This window comes from Schistocerca serialis, chromosome 8, assembly GCF_023864345.2.
Source record: "Schistocerca serialis cubense isolate TAMUIC-IGC-003099 chromosome 8, iqSchSeri2.2, whole genome shotgun sequence".
Taxonomy (NCBI): Eukaryota; Metazoa; Arthropoda; class Insecta; order Orthoptera; family Acrididae; genus Schistocerca; species Schistocerca serialis.
Window position 1 is genome coordinate 556,808,224 of NC_064645.1, and position 16,731 is coordinate 556,824,954.

Sequence of the window (16,731 nt, forward strand, 5' to 3'; positions counted from 1 at the left end):
CTTCTTTTATGATTCTTGAACCAAGTGTTAGCTATGATTAAGTTATGCTCTGTGCAAAATTTTTACCAGACGGCTTCCTCTTTGATTTCTCTCCCCCAATCCATATTCACCCACTATGTTTCCTTCTCTCCCTTTTCCTACTCTCGAATTACAGTCGCCCATGGCTATTAAATTTTCGTCTCCCTTCACTACCTGAATAATTTCTTTTATCTCATCATACATTTCATCAATTTCTACATCATCTGCAGAGCTAGTTGGCATATAAACTTGTACTACTGTAGTAGGCATGGGCTTCGTGTCTATCTTGGCCATCATAATGCGTTCACTATGCTGTTGGTGGTAGCTTACCCACACTCCTATTTTTTTATTCATTATTAAACCTACTCCTGCATTACCCCTATTTGATTTTGTATTTATAGCCCTGTAACCACCTGACCAAAAGTCTTGTTCCTCCTGCCACCGAACTTCACTAATTCCCACTATATCTAACTACAACCTATCCATTTCCCTTTTTAAATTTTCTAACCTACATGCCCGTTTAAAGGATCTGATATTCCACCCTCCGATCCGTAGAACGCCAGTTTTCTTTCTCCTGATAACGACGTCCTCTTGAGTAGTCCCCGCCTGGAGATCCGAATGGAGGACTATTTTACATCCGGAATATTTTATCCAATGATATTATTTGACGAAAAAAAGCAAAAAATTGATATTTACGGCTTACTTGATATTGTTAGATGCTTTTGCGTGTGTATATTTTCTCGAACAAATAAATGTTTATAGTATAAAATGTTTCAATGACACATTTCCTAGTCTTTCAGTTCTCAGGAGTGTAAATAATTAACCACACGACCTTCGATAAGAACTGCCATCATGACTTCTGCTTTGGCCATTAATTAACTCTGTTGACATTGCTTGTTCCAACATTTTGCTACTACACTTCAAATTTTGCGAACAAAGGATAGTTCCCCATAACCTCACTTTCACCATTCAGATGTCATACCACCAGGAGACAACTCTCGCAATACAAGCAGTTTTGAAGGAAAATGACCAGCCGCAACAGACGAGACTCAGAACAGGAATAAAACGCCAGGAGCGCTGCAGTAGTCAGCTGGGACAAGAAAGTCGATCGTGTAAAATGGGCTTTCTGGAGCTGGTGAGCGACGACTCGGTGTGCAGGTAGGCCGTGACATAGTGACCAGGTTGTGTACAGGCACACTAGGAGTAAATTTCACAGGTTTCTGGTTGGGTGCAAATTTCACCAGGTGCAGTTTTCATATTTCCAACTGAGATACGAGGTGGTGCAGAATGGACTCCCTAGTTTCAAATAATCACTGAAAAACGCGCAGGTGCAGTAGCAGAGTAGAGCAGTGGGGGAAACGACGTCATTTTCAGTAGTCACCATCCCGTGGTCTGGTGAGCATCGAGGCTTTGTCGTAGAAATGTCCTTTAAAACAATGACAGTGTATAGGCGATGCAGAGGGCTATTCATAGGCACTTTGGTTTGAATTGTCAAGACAGTGCTTCTGATGCTAAATCTATTAGGAAATGGATTACTAGTGTTAGGGCGACAGGTTGTGCACTTCCTAGAAAACCAGCTGGCCGACATAAATGTATGACGCCACCTGAAAATGGCAATGAGAGCGTCCATTCAACAGTCTCTAATCGCACTCTGCCTGGAAACATGCTGCTTCTCTTGGAGTATCATCCAGAATGGTAAGGCGAATTTTACGTTCTGACCTTCACTTACATTCTTACAAGTTGATGGTTCTTCAAGAACTTTGTCCAAAAGACTGTGTGAAACGTACAGATGGTTTCAATGCAATCTTAGCTCCTGTTTAACCCACTCTTTTCTGTGGTCTAGATATGAAGCGCATTTTCACCTATCCAGCTCGATAAATATGCAAAATTTTCGTTACTGGACGACTTAAAACCCTCGTGAACTACACCAAAGACCACTGCACAACCCCAAAGCGACAGTTTGATGCGCTCTGTCCTCCATAGGCGTTACTAGGCCTTACTTTAATGACTCTCGAGGCGCATCTACAGTGAACTCTGTGCAATATTGTGAAGTTGCAGCATTAGAAAATTGCAGCGAAATGCAGTAAGTCTGCAGCAGATAGGCACTTGGTGTAGGGAGTGGCAACTGACCCTTAACATAGACAAATGTAATGTATTGCGAATACATAGAAAGAAGGATCATTTATTGTATGATTATATGATAGCGGAACAAACACTGGTAGCAGATACTTCTGTAAAATATCTGGGAGTATGCGTACAGAACGATTTGAAGTAGAATGATGATATAAAATTAATTGTTGGTAAGGCGGGTGCCAGGTTGAGATCCATTGGGATAGTCCTTAGAAATTGTAGTCCATCAACAAAGGAGGTGGCTTACAAAACACTCGTTCGACCTATACTTGAGTATTACTCATCAGTGTGGGATCCGTTGACAGAGGAGATAGAGAAGATCCAAAGAAGAGCGGCGCGTTTCGTCACAGGGTTATTTGGTAAGCAAACTCAAGTGGCAAACTCTGCAAGGGAGGCGCTCTGCATCGCGGTGTAGCTTGCTGTCCAGGTTCCGAGAGGGTGCGTTTCTGGATGAGGTATCGAATATATTACTTCCCCCTACTTATACCTCCCGAGGAGATCACGAATGTAAAATTAGAGAGATTCGAGCGCGCACGGAGGCTTTCCGGCAGTCGTTCTTCCCGCGAACCATACGCGACTGGAACAGGAAAGGAAGGTAATGACAGTGGCACGTAAAGTGCCCTCCGCCACACACCGTTGGGTGGCTTGCTCAGTATAATTGTAGATGTAGATGTAGAAATTTTTACTTCTCAAAGTGGAAGATTGTGGTGAGTAGTATGACACAGAAGCCTTTTGGTTTCAACAGGATGGTGCCACAACTCATACTGCCCGTCGTTCACGCCCGATTCTGCAAGAACATTTTTCCCGGTCGCCTGATCTCCTTACGAGGGGATGTTCCATGGTCCTCTCGCTTCTCGGATTTGAGCCCCTTGAGTTTTTTCTTCGGGGATATCTCAAAGCAGAGGTTTATAAAGCTCGACCAGGATCTTGTAAGCTCTTCAGAGGGCAATTACAGGTGCCATCGCAGGAATAACGCAAGATATACTGAGAAGAGTTTTCGAAAACTTTTTTGAACGACCCAGTATGTGCATTGCTCGCCAAGGTCGTTACCTAGATGATTAAATTTTGAAAACGTAATGAAAATAAAATTTCATTGGATGTGGTTTTCAGATATAAAAACCTTTTCAATTATCATAGTTGGATTTTTTACAATTCACCCATCAAATCAGAGAGTCCATTCTGCCCCACCTTGTACTTGGCAAATTACGAGTGGATGTATATTTTTAGGCCCCTTTGTGTAGCGTCTACTTAGATGGATGAAACTAGGTGCAACCAAGTTTTTATGGAGTGTTGATGAAGGAAGAATTAACCTCCCAGGATAAATCAGAGCCCATCGATAGGAGTACGCCAAAGAGTTGAGCAATGATGGTAACGACTTATGCATGAGACGCCAAACTCGGTATGAAGACAATTTTTGTTTGACGTTCTGAAGATGGGCCACGCCCGAAACGCGTCAATATTAAATTTTTGAGCAAATTACCAGTTTATTTCAAACGACTCATTTAGCACTGACCTAAGAAGTGCCCTTAGTTCTAGTGGAAACACTTCTGCAAGTAGTTGCAGGAAGTTCCTGATGTGTACTTTCCCAAGCGTCTTGCAGAATTAAACTTGCGTAAGTTTTTATTCGAAAGGAAACACCTCAGCAGGTAATTGCGGAAGTTAGACGCAGGCGCTACTTCCTAGTGGACACACAAATACTGGCACCTTTGTTAGGGCTGCACTACATCTACACCTGCACCTTGATGATTACACTGCAATTCACAGTTAAATGCCTGGCAGAGGGTTCATCGAATCACCTTCAATTTATTTCTCTACCGTTCCACACTCGAATAGCGCGCGGGAAAAACGAACACTTAAATCTTATCAAGCGAGCTCTGATTTCTCCCTCTGTAGGTGGGCGCAAACAAAATATTTTTACACTCTGAGGAGAAAGCTGGTGATTAAAAATTCATAAGACGATCATGCCACATCGAAAAATTCCTTTGTTTTGATGATTGCCATCCCAGTTCGTGTATCATATCCGTGGCACTCTCCCCCCTATTTCGATAAAATACAAAATGAGCTACCCTTCTTTTAACTTTTGTCAGTATCCTCCGCCAATCCTGTCTGTTAAGGATTCCATAACGCACAGCAACACTCTAGAAGAGGGCCGACAACCGTATTGTAGGCAGCTGCGGATTTTTTGCATCTTCTAAGTGTTCTGTCAATAAATTGTAGTCTTGGTTTATGTTTCACCACAACATTATCTATGTTATCTTTCGAATATAAATTATTCGTAACAGTAATCCCTAAGTATTTAGAATTCACACACTTTAGCTTTGTGTGAGTTATCGTTTAGGCCTAACCAAAATTTAGCGGATTGTTGTTAGCACTCATGTGGATGATTTCACACTTTTCGTTATTTAGAGTCAATTGCCACTTTTCGCATTATACAGATATCTTGTCTATGTCATTTTGCATTTTTGTTTTTGATCACCTGATGACTTTACATGACGATAAATGACAGCATCACCTGCAAACAGTCTAAGAGGGCTGCTCATTTTGTCTCCTAAATCGTTAATGTTGATCAGGAACAACAGAAGGCCTGTAGCACTTCTTTGGGAAACAGCAGATATTACTTTCAACTCTGTAAAATATCTTTGACAAAGATCTTTGTCAAAGATTTTGCCAGATTTCTTTGACCAGTTAGTTCACTGGACCTATTACACTATCGTAAAGTTTTATCGTAACTGCACGGGAATGGATGTCGAATAGTTAGTCGTCTCTAGAACAGCATTTAATATAATGTTGGTGGCGAGCATATTGCTTGAAGAAAAGGGAAAATCGAAACGGTTGGGAATGGAACCGTGGATAGCGTGAATAGCAGCACGAAACGTTCACTGGAAATTGCTTCGAGAGCTGCAGTGCGAGGACTTAAGAGCTACGAAAATTATTTGGTAATGGGCGAACAAACATTTTAATTTGTCTTCGTGAAAGTAGCCTCCTATATTTGTCGACAAGATACTTATTTAGAAATGCCATTTCTTAGTTTCATCCAACATGACCGACGTTTTTGAAAAGTCTGCGACTGTGTCATTCACGATTTAAATAATGAATCACTATACTAGTTACGTTTTCTTATGCTTAATACGACATGTTTCGAGAACTGGTTCTATTATCAGGAGCAAATACTTAAATAGATTTTTTTGCGATGTTTATATGTGTGTTGTTTTGCTCCTCTTTCTCTCCAGTTGTCTTTTTGTGGTTTACCGCAATCGGAAATCGAACGGATTACTTATGTCCGATTTTCGGAAACATCACATAAATATCCTATTTAAATATTTGCATTTGATAATGATTTCTTTTGTCCGATTTTCGGAAACATCATATAAAATACCTATTTATTTTACATGGGAACACTCAACACCAACACACTACTGAGGCCAGGTAAACTGAAACAATTAACAAATGCCATGGATAAATACAACATCAAAGTTATGGCAATACAGGAAACACGATTTGCAGATGAGAACCACTTTGATTCAGAAAATTACAGGATATATAAGGGGAAACCAGCCATAACCATCCCAGGAAGAAATCTCAAACTCTTCGGAACTGGTTTTGTAGTACATAAATCGATACTGGACTCCGTAATAGATTTCACCTCAAAATCAGAAAAAATGTCGACACTCACGATAAGATCTGGAAACAAAGCCTATACATTAATCAATGGACATGCCCCCACAAACAATTATAACAAGAAGAACCCAGAGATGATTGAGGAATTCTGGGAAGATCTGGAAGAAACTACCAGCAAAATCCCCAAGAATCACATAAAAGTGTTACTAGGAGACTTCAATGCCCAGTTAGGCAAGGAAAGAAAATTCCGAGACACGACAGGGAAACACACGGCCCACATGAGAACAAACAAAAATGGAGAGAACTTGATAAACTTCTGCAGAAATTTTGATCTGAAAATCATGTCAATGCAATTCCAGAAACCACACAGAAAACTTGTAACTTGGAAATCCCCCAACCATGCTCTAGGAGAATTTCAGATAGACCACGTAGCAATATCCACAAAAAACACCAGAGAAATAATGAACGTAAGAACAAGGAAAGGAGTTTTCAAATCTGATCATCACCTTCTCCAAATTAAAGTAAAATTTATACCCAATAGACAAATCAAGAGAACCAACAGATCTTTCAGAACAGATCCAGAGTACCTACAAATAAACAAGAAAGAAATAATAGAAGAAATTACGAAAATCAACAGCAACAACTGGACAGAACTGTCAGAAAAAATAAAAGAACTGATAAAATTGGGGCAGCCACCGAGAAAAAGGAAACACCGATGGTGGAACATGACATGCGACAGGGCCATAGAAGACAGAATACAAGCCTGGAAAAAATTTAACAGCCATAAAACACAAGAAAAATGGGAAGACTTCAACAGGATACAGAAAAACACTTCAAAAATAATCCGAAGAGAAAAAAGAGGTTACGAAAACAGCAGGTTGAAGGAGATAGAAGAAGACTTCACCAGAAACAACACACGAAATTTTTACAGAGTATTCCGAGAAAATTTGACAGGATATCAGCCACCAAGCTTATGCTTCAAAAGACAAGATGGAACACTGGAGACAAATCCGAAGAAAAACTGTGAAATATTAGCCAGATACTTTGACACGTTACTTAACTGTGATAAACCAAAGCAGAGATTACAGTTTACAAAACCAGAACCCAACCGGGACTCCGAACCCCCAACATATGAAGAAATCGTGAAAATAATAAAATCCTTGAAAAATAATAGAGTACCAGGAGAAGATGGACTGATTGCAGAAATCTGGAAATTAGACCATGAAAAAATTACACCCAAAATTCATAGTGTAATCAAAAACATCTGGGAAACAGAAAAGATACCAGAAGAATGGAAGTCAGCCCTAATACACCCCCTCCATAAGAAAGGAGACAAAACAGATCCTAATAACTATAGAGGGATTTCGTTACTGCCGGTGGCATACAAAATTCTATCAAAAGCTCTGTTAAATCGCCTAGAACCTCAGATAGATCCACAGATCGGAGAATACCTAGGAGGGTTCAGGAAGGGAAGATCATGCAGTGAGCAGATCTGGTGTCTGAGAACATTATTAACAACGAGAAAGTCCAGAAACACCACAGTAACATTTGTTGATTTCAAGAAGGCTTACGATTCCATAGATAGAGAAACACTTTTTAATACACTAGAAGAAATGAAGGTAGACAATAAGACCAGAAAACTAATTCAGGAAACATTAACAAATACAAAGTCAAAAGTGAAGTTCATGGGCGAGATCTCAGAATCTTTCGAAATCAAGACAGGAGTGAGACAGGGAGATGGCCTGTCACCCATTTTATTTAACGCTGTTTTAGAGAAAATTATCAGGACGTGGGACAAAGGAGTCAATGGGGTAAAGATGGGGAGAGAGAAAAATAGAACCGTCAACATAAAATGTCTGGCCTTTGCCGACGATATAGCTATCATTACAAATGACAGAAAAGAAGCCAGAGAAGCCCTAGAGATATTGCATGAAATCGCAGCCAGAACAGGACTACAAATATCATATGAAAAAACCCAGTACGTGGACACAAAATCTGCAGACAGAAGCCCATTGATAACAAAGTACGGAAAGATAACACAAGTAGAAAGTTTCAAATACCTGGGAGAGATTATACAGAAAACAGGACTGAATTTAACAGCCAATGAAGAAAGGGTTACAAAACTACAAAAAGCATACAGACTTGCCTGGAACCATTACAATAAAAGAAATATTTCTGTCAATGCCAAATTAAGACATTACAAAACAGTAGTCTTACCTGAGGCCTTGTATGCCTCAGAAACAACAGTAATCAGAGGAAGAACTAAAATCAAGGAAATGGAAAAGCAAGAGAGGAAGATTCTGAGAAAGATCTATGGGCCAGTTCAGAGACAGGGGGTCTGGATAAAGAGACCAACAAAGGAATTGTACAAACAGGCAGAGACAATTACAGACAATATCAGAAAAAGAAGGGCAAAATTCTATGGGCACATTCATAGGATGAATGAAAATAGGCTGACCAAGAAGATTTTTAACATAGTGGTGACGAATAAGGTGAAAACTAACTGGGTAAAGGAAACCATGGAAGACCTCAAAAATCTAAACATCTCCACAGAAGAAATATCAAACAGAGGAAAATACAGAGAAAAAATCAACAAACAGAAATTCGAAGAAACACCAAAAGAGAAGAAACCAGGAAAGAAGTGGACAGAAGAGGAAGAAGAAACACAGTGAATTTATGAAAGGTTTTTGGGAGGAGAAAAGAAAGAGACAGAAAAAAGTGCCATGAATTTGAAATGTACCAGTTTATGTACCATATTGTCATTGTGAATATTGATTGTGTTTTAACGCTCTCCTTAATGGGGAATTAACGATAATAATAATAATTTAAATATTTGCGTTTGATAATGAGAATAAATTCACGGAACGCTTCGTGCTAAGCATGAATATATATTCAGCTGGGCAGTGTTTCAGTATGTAAATTATGAATGCCATTTTTGCTAAAGGTTATCTCATGGTTAGGTTAACATTGTTACCGACAAGCGAAAGCTCTTTCAGCTTGCAATATGCACTGCCCAGTTCCATTAATGTGACCGCCGAGTATGTTCGACTTTACGTGCAACAGCCGGCCGCTGTGGCCGAGCGATTCTAGGCGCTTCAGTCCGGAACCGCGCTGTTGCTACTGTCGCAGGTTCGAATCCTGCCTCGGGCATGGATGTGTGTGACGTCCTTAGGTTGGTTGAGTTTAAGTAGTTCTAAGTCTAGGGGACTGATGACCTCAGATGTTAAGTCCCATAGTGCTTGGAGCCATTTTTTTACGTGCAAGAACCACTCACAAATGACAGGTGGCTGCACTTACAGTGGAGAGTATAAAGAGTGTCGGGGGAAGGCGAAAGCAGTGCAGTCGTCGTAAGGAGGAAACGGAGTGATTTATCTTACGTCTAAAAGGGCTTTTCATCCAAACGAGGAAATATCTCCGAAACGGCTAAGTTCGTAAACTGTTCACGTGCCGCCGTGGTTAAAGTACACCGTTCATGGCAAAGTTGTGCCATCCAAAACCGACGCCGAGGCATCTGTGGTGCACCACCAGCCATGGATGACAGGTGTGAACGACGGCTGAGGAGATGTGTACGGGCGAACAGACGTGCAACTGTTGAGCAGTTGACCTCCCCCCTCCCCGATGAGGCAAATGACCATCCAGGGAAAGTTGCTGCGTATGTACCTCCGCAGCAGCGCCTGGTTGGTACACCCTTGCTGACTGCTGTTCATAGGCGGCCAAAGCTGGAATTTGCATCCATTACCGCAACAAGACGTCCAGGGTGAATGGACACAGGAAGCCTTTTCAGATGACTCACATATTATGCTTCATCGGACAGATGGTCATTGGCGTGTACGGTGTGAAATGTCTGAAACAAAACATCCTTCAGCAGACGTCGGAAGGGTCCAGATAGGAGGATGGAACGCTTGATCTCGGGAATGTTTTAGTGACATTCCCTGAGAGATATCCTGATTATGGAACGAACAATGGATCAACATAAGTATGCATCTGCCCTTGGGGACCATGTCCACCTCTACATGCAGTTTGTTTTTTCCTGCGCGCGATGGCATGTACCAGCAGGGCAATGGAACAGCTCGCAGTGTACGTGTGTGGTTCGAAGAGCTCCAGGATGAGTTTACCGTGCTCCCCCGGCCACCAAATCCAATAGAAAATCTGTGGGACAACCTCGATCGGCTGTTTGCGCTATGGATCTTCAACTGCGAAACCTAGCGCAGCTGCCGGCCGCAGTGGCCGAGCGATTCTAGGCCTTTCAGTCTGGAAACGCGCGACCGCTACGGTCGCAGGTCCGAATCCTGCCTCGGGTATGGATGTGTGTGATGTCCTTAGGTTAGTTAGGTTTAAGTAGTTCTCAGTTCTAGGGGACTGATGACTTCAGAAGTTAACTCAGAGCCATTTGAACCATTTTGCATCCATTACCGCAACAAGACGTCCAGGGTGAATGGACACAGGAAGCCTTTTCAGATGTATCACATATCATGCTTCATCGGACAGATGGTCATTGGCGTGTACGGTGTGAAACGTCTGAAACAAAACATCCTTCAGCAAACGTCGGAAGGGTCCAGATAGGAGGATGGAACGCTTGATCTCGGGAATGTTTTAGTGACATTCCCTGAGAGATATCCTGATTATGGAACGAACAATGGATCAACATAAGTATGCATCTTCCCTTGGGGACCATGTCCACCTCTACATGCAGTTTGTTTTTTCCTGCGCGCGATGGCATGTACCAGCAGGGCAATGGAACAGCTCGCAGTGTACGTGTGTGGTTCGAAGAGCTCCAGGATGAGTTTACCGTGCTCCCCCGACCACCAAATCCAATAGAAAATCTGTGGGACAACCTCGATCGGCTGTTTGCGCCATGGATCTTCAACTGCGAAACCTAGCACAGCTGCCGGCCGGAGTGGCATAGCGGTTCTAGGCGCTTCAGTCTGGAAACGCGCGACCGCTACGGTCGCAGGTTCGAATCCTGCCTCGGGTATGGATGTGTGTGATGTCCTTAGGTTAGTTAGGTTTAAGTAGTTCTCAGTTCTAGGGGACTGATGACTTCAGAAGTTGAGTGCCATAGTGCTCAGAGCCATTTGAACCATTTTGCATCCATTACCGCAACAAGACGTCCAGGATGAATGGACACAGGAAGCCTTTTCATATGAATCACATATTATGCTCCATCGGACAGATGGTCATTGGCGTGTACGGTGCGAAACGTCTGAAACAAAACATCCTGCAACAAACGTCGGAAGGTTCAAATGGTTCAAATGGCTCTGAGCACTATGGGACTCAACTTCTCAGGTCATCAGTCCCCTAGAACTTAGAACTACTTAAACCTAACTAACCTAAGGACATCACACACATCCATACCCGAGGCAGGATTCGAACCTGCGACCGTAGCGGTCGCGCGGTTCCGGACTGAAGCGCCTAGAACCGCTCGGCCACACCGGCCGGCAAACGTCGGAAGGGTCCAAGTGGGAGGATGGAGCGTTTGGTCTCGGGAATGTTTTCGTGGCTTTTTCTAAGTGAGATCCTGATTCTGGAAGGCACAATGGAACAGCACAAGTATGCATCTGCCCTTGGGGACCATGTCCACCTCTACATGCAGTTTGTTTTTTTCCTGGGCGCGATGGCATATACCAGCAGGACAATGGAACAGCTCGCAGTGTACGTGTGTGGTTCTAAGAGCTCCAGAATGAGTTTACTGTGCTCCCCTGGCCTCCAAACCGAATCGAAAATCTGTGGGACAACTACGATCGGCTGTTTGCGCCGTGGATCCTCGACTGAGAAACCCAGCGCAGCTGGTCAGGGCACTGGAGCCAGCAGGGCTCGACATCCCTCTCGGTACCTTCCAAAACCTCACTGACTCTCTTGCTGCACCCTTCGCAGCGGTCCGCTCTACAAAAGGTGGTTATGCACGGTTTTGAATTTATGAAGGTTGTCAACATTTGGCTTTCTACATCTTCGTATACTCCTTAGTCCACTTCGTATCTTCGTTAGATCACCCACAGTGCATACGTTTCGAATGCAGCTAATAATAATAATAATTTCGTGTGACGTGGGCCTCCCGTCGGGTAGACCGCTCGCGCGGTGCAAGTCTTTCGATTGGACGCCACTTCGGCGATTTGCGCGTCGATGAGGACGAAGTGATGATGATGAGGACAACACAACACCCAGACCCTGAGCGGAGAAAATCTCCGACCCAGCCGGCAATCGAACCCGGGCCCTCAGGATTGACACTCTATTGCACTGACCACTTTTTTTTTGGTAATCTCATTTTGCTCGTTTTCGTTCGTTGTATCTGCTCGGGGAGGACGTCGGAAGACACCCGATTCAGTTCTTGGTTGATCCATTAACTCAGGTGTTTTTTTTTACAGAGGGCAGCTAACCCTCTGACCGAACACGCTGAGTTACCGTGCCGGCACCACTCAGCTACCAGGGGCGGACGTGCAGCTGATTACTTCAGTTGTTTCTTTGTAACATTCTGCTTATTATGGTTGTTGTAGTCCGCTTGCTTAATGTTGTGAACAACTGCGCGTTCTTCATACTTTGCAATGACCACTGTGGCGATAGCCATGCTCCAAATATACTTCCACGTCATTTTATGGGTTAAAGGCCCTCATGCAAACAATGCAACACGTGTACAATGGCGAACGTTGATCAAAGCTATTGGCTTTGGCCCACGCCCCTTTATCAAAGATGTCTTTAACTGAAGTAGATTGTCAAAGGTTGGACCAAATGGCTTTGTTAAGGGGGGTAGGACGTCAAACGGGCCGACTTGGAGCAGGAGAGGCATCACAGGACATTTTAATTTCCAGTGTCTATTCTTTTACAAATAAATTCATAAAACTCTGTCAGCATCACCAGGAAGGATTCAGGATTCACATTCATTGCAATGGAAGTTCGAAAACATAACAAAATAAATTTTTTTTACGTGTGAAATTTGATCATTTTTTTATTTACTAATGGCTGCATTTGTTGCTATAGGTACACTTTTCTTCAAAGTTAGAGAGATTCTTCGATGAATTTTGTACAGCACACATACCATACTTACAGGTGTATGAAACTCTAGAATTTATTTAATTTATGAAAAAACGAATGATCTGTTGTATTTTAAACTTCATGTTTAGAAAAAACACTAATTTTGTAGTTAATTACCTCAATTTTTACCACAGTTTTTATTAGATTTGGAAAATTCTAGAGTTTCATACACCTGTAAGTATGGTTTGTATGCTGTGCAAAATTCATCGAACCATCTCTTTTACTTATGAAGAAAAGTGTACCTATAGGAACAAATGCTGCCATTAGTAAGTAAAAGAAAAAATGATGAAATTTCACACGTAAAAAAAATTACTTCGTTATGTTTTCGAACTTCCACTGCTATGAGTGTGAATTCTGAATCCTTCCTGGTCATGCTGACAAAGTTTTATGAATTTATTTGTAAACGTATAGACAGTGGAAATGAAAATGTCCTGTGGTGCTCCACGTCGGCCCGTTTGACGTCATATCCTCCTTAAAAGACTCTTGTCAAAAATCCTTTAGAGTGCAATAAGTTGTGTAAGTATGTTGGAGTGCGGGGGAGTAGCAGGTGCCGCTCGCAAAACACCTAGCAGAGCATCCACTGCGATTCTGCGGCGGACCCGCAGTGCGGCCGAGTCTTCTGCGCCTGGCGGTGGTTGGCGTTCCTGCCGCTGGGAGGCGCGCGCGCAGCTCTGCTCCGGCTCGGCCATTGGCGGGGTGCGCGGCCGCGGCACGCCAGGAATGTGATACCGGCGGCTCGGCTCGGCTCGGCTCGCAGGAGGGGATTCGAGGTCGCTCGCCTGCTATAGGAGGGGTATAATCCTTCATTCTATAGAAGGAGTAGAATTTTTGCCTGTAAAGTTGGCACCCGGCGCGCGAGGCTAGCCTCGGTCCGGTCGGCGGTGGCGGCGCGGCGGCGGCTGGAATGTAGCCTCGAGCCGTAAGGAGGGGCGGGCAGGGCGCATTCCGGAGCCCTACCTACCCAGCGAGCGAGTCCGCAGCCGCCTACCTGCCGGCTGGTTGGCGCGGCGGCCGCCAGGGCGCAGCGGCGGCGCCAGCGCCCGCGTGCGCTCCTCCCACCCTCCTTCCTCCGTTCCTCCTACTCCTCCTCCTTCGTCCGCTCTCTTTCTGCGCCTCTCTACGTCTCTGTCCCGCCGCATTCCTCCGCGGCCGTGTGTGTGTACGTACGTGTGTGTGTGTGTGTGTGTGTGTGTGTGTGTGTGTGTGCGTGAGGCGGCGGTGTGGGCCCGCGCGCGCCGGCCGCCGCGTCAGTCCAGCGGGGCTGTGCTGCTGCCTGGTTGGCTGGTTCGCCGGTCGGCCGGTCTCTGCGTGCCGCCGCTACTGTGCGTGAGTCTCCAGTGGCGCGCGCGCCCGCTGTCTGTGCGCCGGCGTCGACACGCGGCGATCCTCCTGCGACAACAATAACAACAACAACAAACAACCGCGAGCCGGCGCTGCTGCCGCGTTTCTCGTGTGCCGCGTTCTCTCTGCCGAGGTGGTGCTACCGCGTCGAAAATCAGTGCGCGTCACATATTTCCGCATCGACTAAAATACAATTTTTTTTTTATCATTGCTCGAGAAGTGACAGCGCAAAGCTGCCTCCACAGTTCTTTCTCCACACTGTACCTATTTGACTTCGTGTAGTGTTTTGACCGCAGTGATTACTGGCAATTGTGACCGACGAGGTGGAATGACAAACTGTGAGGATATTTCCGTACGCCGACCGTCATTCGAGGACCACCAGCACTGAAGAATATTTTCCAAGCGTACGAACACTGCTGAAAGGTAAGTGAAATGTACACCATTTTTTTCTCCTTCTTTGTCGCAGGAGCGTCAGCCCTCACCCTAATCCAGACATTTATCGGCTCACAGGCTTTGTATACTAATTCATTTGCTCTATGAAGGACTCGCTAGTCATCCGGATTAACGTGACCATCGATATTTTCGTTAGAAAACCTCGTGGTCACGACCGGCGTATGAACTCGGGCGCAGCCGGCTTGACCGAACCGTGTCACAGGAGTGAGGCGAAGCGGACCCTGGCCGCGTTTTCCGGTCATCTCGCTTGTGCCGATTCCCGTCGGAGCGGCCGCGGCACCAAGCGGGATCTTTCTGTCTGTTCGCGCCTCGGATGCCGCGGCTAATACGGAATGCGTACGCAGTCGTCCATGCAGCTTTGTGTCGTGGTGGGGGGCAATGACCCCGCGTATTAGGTGCTGCCCTTCTGTGCCGCAAACTTTCTCTCTCTCTCCCTCCTTCCCTCCCCCTGTTTCTCTCTCTCTCTCTCTCTCTCTCTCTCTCTCTCTCTCTAGTTCTTTTTCTCTCCCTCCCGTCGTTCCAGATAGAAACGTTTGAAATGTCAAGCGTGAAACTGAGATAGTCTCGCAGGAGCGCAGGAATGTTGTTTGGCCCGCAGGAGGCCGACGTAGCACCTATGCCTGCGTCACATGTATGCTGCCTGCTATTCAGCTCTCTTTACTCCTTACAGAACCGCCTTGCTCTGCGAATTTCAAAGTATCCAATAAGTTTATAAAAAAATGTATTGCAATATGAGTTTATGGCAGTGTGACGGATACACTGCGATAATGTCATGTGGGAATTTAGCAAAACTCAGCAGCTTTTTATTTTATTTTTTATTTATTTTTCGTATTTGACTTCTTTCTGACCGTAAGATGCGTTGTTTAACATTCAGTTACCTCTTCAAAATTAGTTTACCGTAGTTTTCCTTCACACAGCCTTCGTAACAGGGCACTACTGCTTTAATAGTACCTGAATCACGTCATCCGCCCAGTCATTACCGAAATACAGAAAAAGGTTTTTCTGCAAAACACGAAACGTTTTTCTCTTTGCGTTTACTCAGTCGTATTTAGGTACCTACGCCCCACTGTGTGTGGATTCCACGTTACTGCTATATTCCTATCATATACATCTTAAATTTACAGCTCGCCATTTATGGTACACGTAATGGGTAACAGCATGTCGTAATTCCTTGCCTTAACCGCGCTTCTTAGTGTATGTATATTGTACGTGTGACGTCTATTACATGTTTGACGTCTTTTGTCATATTTCCCTGTCTTAACCGCGTTTCTTAGTGTATGCGTATTGTATGTGTGACGTCTTCTTGCTTTATTTATTTTATTTTTACATCTTTCACTTCAGCGTTCCCCTGGTTTCATTAAAATACATTAAGAAACTTACGTAGGAGTAGGAAAAGCTCGTTCAGTGCCGTCCATTTCTGTGTCAATTTCCGAAACTGAGGTACACTGAAATGGATAAAGGCCCAAAAAAAAAAAAAAAAAAAAAAAAAAAAAAAAAAAAAAGTCAGTGTGTAACACACACAACACACCAAGAGATGCCGCTAGGGCAATAAAAATCACACAGAATATGATGGTACATAGTTGTGAAAGAGGTCTGGATAATTAAAAAAGAGACAAAATAAAATAGAAATAAGACAGAATTCAAAGCGGATACAGAGAAATCAAACTATTTTGCAAACGGAAATAAAAGAAACTTCTGAGGTTATCTTATTTTTATCGTGAAGATATTGGATATTCCTAAAAGATTTATTTCTGACGTCAAATGACTGTCAACTTATGCATGATTCTGTTCTTCGTGTATACGGTATGACAACAATTGACAACACGCTATTTTTCGTGACGTAGAGTGTGCAAGAACGCCATCCTCCGAGTCAATCACTCGGAGGAGTTTCGGAACCTGAGCGTCATGCAGACGATAACTTTCTTTTTGCTTTGTTTTCCTTTGACGCCAAGCTCTCATTGTTTGTTGTTCTTTTGTAGTTCATTCGTTTTACATGAGCAGATGTGCAGTTGCAGACGCGTTCGTATGTCAGTTTTATAGTTGCTGGTGGATGTTTGGAGAGTTTCCCACATGGTGAAAAAATAAAGTTCGCCAGTTATTTCACCGAGACTGCTGACAAAAAAAAAGTACAAACACGTAAGTCTG

The 16,731-nt window shown here is 43.8% G+C and overlaps 1 protein-coding gene across 1 annotated transcript in view; it reads left to right on the plus strand.

Moving 5' to 3' along the window:
* Nucleotides 1-14,075: 14,075 nt before the first annotated feature.
* The window catches only part of LOC126416186 (protein expanded), a 505,339-nt gene continuing 502,683 nt past the window's right edge, over nucleotides 14,076-16,731 (plus strand). Inside the window, exon 1 of the mRNA XM_050083768.1 lies at nucleotides 14,076-14,556. The gene's annotated coding sequence lies outside the window, so the exon portion shown is untranslated. The remainder of the gene's footprint in view (nucleotides 14,557-16,731) is intronic.